Below are 6,719 nucleotides of genomic sequence, written 5' to 3'. Positions count from 1 at the left end.
CCGCCGTGTCTTGAGCTTTTATTTCTGAAAAGGCCTTTGTTTTCCCAAAGAAAACGGAGGGCTGAGCCTGCCCCAGCCCGCCTCGGGCAGCCACGGCGCCTGAAAGGACGGCGAAGGGGACCCCGACTGCGGGACCTGCCGTGCACGGGGCTGTGTGGCCCCTGGGGTCCCACGGGGAGCCCCAGCCTGGGCACCTGGCTGTCACCGTCACATGTGCTGTGCCCCTGCACCGGTGGTGCTCCAGCGTCACTCACCGAGCCCTGCAGCTGCTCAGCCCAGCACCGGCGCCCAGCCCGGCCACGGCACGTGGGCACCGGCTGCTGCCGCCCCACTGCTCGCCAGCCCCTGCGGAAACCGGGGTGGGCGGCGCTGAGCGAACTGGCCCCTGCAGCATCGCCCGACGCTGCCGGGGACCCGCGCAGGCCTGGCATCCCCTCCCCGTGCAGCCAGCGGGTCCGGCACAGCGATGGTGGCAATGTCCCACGTGGGCATCCGCGATGGCTTGGGGAGGCCGGTACCCCCTCGGGGCTCCCTGCGCCCCGATGGTGGGTCCCTCCCTGGGGTCAGCACCTGTCGGAGGGGCTGTGGCGGGTGGCGGGGCTGGCACGGTCCGGCCGGGGAGGTGGCACGGCGCGGCACAGCTGGCGTCACTCGGCGCCAGCGCGTTCCCGCAGCGCGGGCAGCGTCAGGGTCTCCGGCGCTGACTTCTTGCGCGGGCGAGTCTTGGGGGGAGCGAGAAAATCGGGGGCCTCGTCGCTGAGGGGGGTGGAGGGGGCGCTGGCGGGGGCCGAGTGCGAGGCCGTGGGCTGCCCCACCTCGCTGACCGAGATGGTGGGTGCCACCAGGCCGATGAGCTCGTTGGTGGCCTCCTGAGTCTCCCGCTCGTAGCACCGCACCTCCTCCATTGTCATCCCTGCTGAGCACAGCCGGGCTTGGGGCCGCTCGGCACGGCCACATCCTGCACCCTGTCATCCCGGGGCAGCCTGTGCCCCACGCACCGGCTCCCCCCCGAGCTGGGTGCCAGGAAGGGGACAGGGGCTGGGGACAGGGGGGACGGGCAGGGAGAGGGACGCTGGGCAGTGCAGCCAGCCCCCGGCTCTGGCACCAGCCCACCCAGCAGCAGGGAAGGGACGGACAGACAGTGCGGGCAGCGCAGGCAGGGGACACGCGGGGAGGGCAGCCGGGTAAGGGGGGACCCTCTGCCGCCGGGTGCAGGGGGGGCTCAGCATGCACAAGCCCCCCTGCCTGCACCCGCCTGCAGGCAGCATGGCGGGGTCTGGGGTCTCCATCCCCTGCAGGCAGCGTGTGGCAGGGCTGCCCCCACGGGGGGGGATTAGGGGTGCTGGCTCCCCAGCTTTTGGTTTGTGGCCACTTGCATCTGAGTCTCGAAGGCCCGGACCTCTTCCAGGGACATGTCTGGAAGGCAGAGAGCCGCTCACCGGGATGGCCCCGCGGCCGCTGCCGGCACCCGCTGCCGGCCATTGCCACACCCGGCACTCCCGTCCCCGTGTCTGCATGCGACAGCGACCTGCAGCGTGTCTCCCTGCCAGACCGGGGGTGCAGGCAGCACAGGCAGGGATGCTGGGGCTCCTCTCCCCCGCCCCATGCTTCGGCCAAGCCTTCCCCAGGTGTGCAGCAGTGCAGGCAGGAGTGAGGGCAGGGGGAGCGAGCGGAGCAGGCAGCGCAAGCAGCACGTTGCAGGGGAGCTGGAGGAAGAGCGGGAGCTGCCCGTGGGGTTAGTGGCATCGGTGGTTAAACCCGCAGCCCCCTCCCACCCTGGGGGTCCGGGGCCACCCCGGGGACCGTGTCCCCCCCGTCACCGGCAGCGCCAGCGCGGCCCCGTGGACTCACCGCACCACTCGTCCACCCAGGCAAAAGCCTGCCGGTGCCCGATCAGCAGGATGTCCCGGATCACCTGCGACGCACCGCAGGGGTCAGCACCCTGTCACTGTCCCCCCAGTGTCACGTCCCCCCGCCCCGGCCTCGGCCCCCCCCTCACCTTGTGTACAAACTGCTCCACCCGCGTCTGCAGCCCCCACACCTCGAACTTGACGCTCACCAGCTTGTAGGAGCACATGATGGGCTTGGTGTGCTGGCGCCAGCCCTCCCGCAGCGGCCCCCGGCCCGTCTTGGCTGAGCTGAAGAAACGGGGGTCCTGGGGGGGGGAGGGGGGGGGGGGGCAGAGCAGGGCCGTGAGCCCTCCCCGGGGATGGGGGACAAGGGGGTGGGCCCCGGGGAGCTTCCCCTATCCCCCCGCCGGTGCTACCTCCAGGCTGCGGTAGTAACGCTCGGGGATCTCGTCGAAGGCGATGTCCAGGAAGGAGACCTCGTGGTCGCCCAGGATTTTATCGCTGCGGAAGATCTGGGGAGGGGAGGGAGGGTGAGAAGCGCCGGCTGCGCGCACGCGTGCGTCCCCCGCGATGAGTTTGCCGGGTCTCAGCTGCAGTGCAGACTCACGTTCTCGCTGTCCCCGCAGTTGTCCTCGTACTTGGTCTCGATGTAGATGGAGAACTTGGGCAGGAAGGAGCACTGCGGGGAACGGCCGTCAGCTGGCCCCGAGGGATGCCCATCCCAAGGGACGCCCACTCCCAAGGATGCCCACCCCAAAAGGACGCCCAGCCCCAAGGATGCTGAGCCCCAAGGGATGTCCAGTCCCCAAGGACACTCACTCTGAGGGATGCCCACCCCGAGGGATGCCCATCCCCAAGGGACGCCCAGCCCCAAGGGACACTCAGCCCCCAGGACACTGAACCCCAAGGGATGCCCAGCCCCAAGGGACACCAAGCCCCCAGGACACTGAACCCCAAGGGACGCCCAGGCCCAAGGGATGCCCACCCCGAGGGATGCCCAGACCCAAGGGACACCCACCCCTAAAGATGCTGACCCCCAGTGACACCCACCCCCAGAGGACACCCACCCCAGTGCCCCCTCCCCAGCCACGCCAGGTGCTGGGGAAGGGGCCGGGTCCCCCCCATGCCACCTCCTTACCGTGTACTCTGCAGGGACACCGTGGCACGTCAGCATCACAGGGTGGCATCGCCAGGTGGCATCATGGGGGAGAGAGGGAGCGGTGAGACTGGGAAACGGCCGTGGCCAGGCTCTCCCGGCGGCCCCCCGCCGCTGCCACCGGAGAGGGGCAGGGTGCCCGGCGGTGCCCAGGTGCCCATCCCCGTGCCCTGCCCAGGGCTCACCGGTGATGGTGTAGGGGTAGTAGTTCCAGGCCTTCTCCGTGATGTAGAAGATGCGAGGGGTCACCGCCCGTGCCCAGCTCGGCAGTTTGCTGCGGGGGACCGCGGCGGGGGGGCTCCGCTCAGGGCAGGATACGGCCAGCAGGCACAGCCCTGCCCGGTGCCACCAGGCCCTGCTCCACTGAATGCAGCCCCCCACAGCACAGCGCCGGCTCTGGGACCCCCATCCCCTCCCCAGGGACCCCACCTGCTCCCCAGGACCCTCACCTCCACCCCAGCCCCTCCCCATGCACCCTCACCTCCACCCCAGGGACTCCCCTAGGGACTTCTGCCACCTCCGCAGAACCCTCATCTGAACCCCAGGACCATCATCTGCACCCCAGCACCCCCCAGGGACCCCTGCCACCTCCCCAGGACCCTCATCTGCACCCCAGGACCCCCCCCAGGGACCCTCACCTCTACCCCAGTGCCCCCATCCTCTCCCCAGGTCCCCCCCCTCCTCCCCAGGCATCCCTACCCCCTTCTCCGGGGACTCCTACCACCTCCCCAGGGACCCCCACACCTTCCCCAGGACCAGGACCCCATGGTGGCCCCATTGCCCCCAGGCACCCCTGCCCAGCACCCCGTGGCTGTCCATGCTCCCAGGGCAGGATCAGGCCCCCAGAGGAGCTGGGAGGTAGGTTTTGATTAATTTGCAGGCATTATAAATACCATCCCCGAGCAGGGAATTGTGAGCGCCGTGGCTAAAAATAGCCCGTCTCACGCCAGCGACTCCCCGGCGGGGGAGCAGCCGATGCCTGCACCATGGCGTGCCGCAGCCGGCGGCTGAGACAGCAGTGCCGGGTGCCAGCAGCTGCCCAACGGGCACCCGGGGCTGCACGCAGGGATGTGGGGACGCCCCCAGGGAGAGGCTGAGCGGCAGCCTGGGCGTCCCCGCCGAGCTCCAGACCGCAGCCGAGGCACCCACTGGTACCCAGAGATGGGTGCCCACCAAGAGAGGGGTGCAGCCCCTGCAGAGGAGTGCAAACCCCAGGGATGGGTGCACCCCTGCAAGATGGGTGCACCCCAGGAGATGGGTGCAGCCCCCAAAGATGGGCGCAGCTCCTGAAGACGGGTGCACCCTGGGTGATGGGTTCACCCTGGGAGACGGGTGCAGCCCCCCAAGATAAGTGCATCCCAGGAGATGGGTACACCCTGAGAGATAGGTGCAGCCCCTGAAGTTGGGTGCAGCCCCCAAAGATGGGTGCACCCCTGGGAGACAGGTGCAGCCCCCGAAGAGGGATGCACCCCTGGGAGATGGCTGCAGCCACACTGCAGGGTGTCAAGGACCCCGGAAAGGATGTTCCCCAAGAATTTTGGAGGGAGGGATGGGGCCACCCCGATGCCTGCCCATGCCCCCCACTGCAGTGCTGCCTCACGGAGCCGGGGTGCTGGGGCCCCCTCCCCACCCAGCACCCCTTGCCAGAGCCGTAGCCTCACCTGGAGAGGTGGACGCGCTTCTCGGTGAACTGGCCGGGGCCGTGGACCGGGTCCTCGTGGGGCTCGTTCTTCACCACCTCCACGCCCTCGCCCTTCTCGCTCTCCTGGTGACTGTGTTTGCTGATGGTGTAGAGCTGCCCCACGCGGTACTGCAATCACAGCGCCCGGCCTCAGCGCTGCCATCCCCTGCCCCCGGCATCCTCCCGGCTGAGCCGGCTGCCGGCGCAGCGCCGGGATGGGCTCCTCTTTACCGGGCTAACGAGTTTCCAACCGCACCACTGAGAGGGGAAACTGAGGCACGGAGGAAAGGGGTGACAGACCCCGAGCCGTGCAGCGGGCAGGGGTCTCCCGGGGCACCCTGTTTCAACCCCCCCTGCCTCTGGGCTGCTCCAGCGCCCAGGCGAGGGCCGGATCCTGCCCTCCCTGCTCTTCCTTGGTGTCCGAGTGCCTTGCAGAGTGCCTGGAGGCTTTCTGCTCAGCAAGCAACCTGGGAGCCAGGGAAAGCTATATATATATCGAGAGAGAGAGAGAGAGAGAGATGTATATGGAGATATATATGTGTGTGTGTGTATTTGATGATGCAGCCGCACCGTAAGTGTTTTATTGTTCTGCTGAAGATCCCATCCATCACCCTAACCGCCAGCGCGATCTTATCGCCCCTCTCTGCCTAACTGAAAACCTTCCCCAGGTACGAACGCAAAACCGGTGCCTGGGGAGGGCTGGCGCTGCCCGGCGTGGGCACCGCCACCGCCATCTCCCTGCTCCCTGAAACGGCCCCGTCGGCACCAGGTGCTCACGAGCGACCTTTGGCTGGGGATGCCGCCGGCTGCCGGCTATCGCCGCTGTTTGCTGACAGGGATTCAGGCTCCTTGCCGGAGCAGGGATTGAGCCTGTGCTCCCCATTGGGGAGTACTCCGGGCGCTGCGGTGCCACGGGCACCCAAACCCCCGGTGCTCTTCGCCCGCCGGCTCATCCTGTGGTTCTGGGACTGGGCGGCCCCCGAGCAGCCCCCAGTGCTGCCGTCGGGCTCCGTGCCCCAAGGTCACCGTGCCCAGGGATGGGATGTCCCCCCCCGCCTGCGCCCCAAAACACGGCTCAGCACTCACACAGGGCATCCCTACCCCAATGGCCGTGGCCAAAGCACACCTCAGTGGCTCGGCCAAGGCAGACGGTCCCTGCCATGAGCCGTGCCACGAGGGGATGGCAAAGGGGGCCGCGGTGTCCCCCAGGTCCTCTCTGGGCAGGGACCCGATCCCCTGGCACCCCACTGCTGTGGGTACGGGACCCCCACCCGCAGCCCCTTCCATCGGTGGGCCCCTGCAGCCGAGCTGTCCCTGGCACCCATGGTTGGGGGCTTGGGGGTCCCCCCGCCTCTCCACCCCTCTTCCCAACTGACACCCCCCTTTCCTGCCCAGCCTCGGGGGCACAGGCAGCCCCAGCCCTCCACTGCCCCCCACTCACCTCCTCGGTGGTGAGCGGCATGCAGATGCGGTACTCCTTGATGAGCATGGTGGCGCGGGCAGGGCAGGCAGGGCGGGGGTCAGGCGGAGGCGTCGGCGCTGGCGGGGGCACAGCTCATTCTGGGGGGACCCGGGGGGCGCGGTGAGAGTGGGGGGACGGCGCTCGGCAGCCTCCCACACTCCCATCCCATCACCCCACGCTCGAGGCGGCCGCCCCGCTCTCGGCACCAGTGACTTCATGAGCCGTTGCCATGGCAGTGGCGTGAGGTCACCGGTGCGAGGAGCAGCCTGGGTGTACCCGGCTGGGGACACCCCGGCACCCCGAAACCTCCGTGGCATTAACCCCTTCCCTGCCAGGCAGACACCCACACCCCTAGGCAGCTGAGTTGGAGCACACGTGTCCCCCCAGAATACAGTGCCATCCCTTCAGGGTGACACATCCACACCCGACCGCGGTGGCCAGTGCAGCGAGAGGATTGCAGGGACACCGGGATGGGATCAGACCTGCCGATGCTCACGGGGACCCACCCCTGGGCACCCACGCTCCGGCCTGCCCCGGGGGGCTGCTCCCGGGAAGCACCCGTGGTCATGT

The 6,719-nt window shown here is 69.0% G+C and overlaps 1 pseudogene across 1 annotated transcript; it reads right to left on the bottom strand.

The window, feature by feature from the left end:
- Positions 1–3: 3 nt before the first annotated feature.
- LOC143166437 (cytoplasmic phosphatidylinositol transfer protein 1-like) lies at positions 4–6,380 on the bottom strand (annotated as a pseudogene). The gene is made up of 9 exons (XR_012996399.1): positions 6,129–6,380; positions 4,668–4,816; positions 3,192–3,280; positions 2,989–2,996; positions 2,458–2,529; positions 2,267–2,362; positions 2,000–2,155; positions 1,852–1,915; positions 4–913 (listed from the first exon to the last, which is right to left on the bottom strand). The product of XR_012996399.1 is annotated as a cytoplasmic phosphatidylinositol transfer protein 1-like (transcript).
- Between the last annotated feature and the right edge of the window lie 339 nt (positions 6,381–6,719).

This window comes from Aptenodytes patagonicus, chromosome 13 (genome assembly GCF_965638725.1).
Source record: "Aptenodytes patagonicus chromosome 13, bAptPat1.pri.cur, whole genome shotgun sequence".
Taxonomy (NCBI): domain Eukaryota; kingdom Metazoa; phylum Chordata; class Aves; order Sphenisciformes; family Spheniscidae; genus Aptenodytes; species Aptenodytes patagonicus.
The sequence above is the reverse complement of the archived record's forward strand: the minus strand, read 5'-3'. Positions and strand labels throughout refer to the sequence as shown.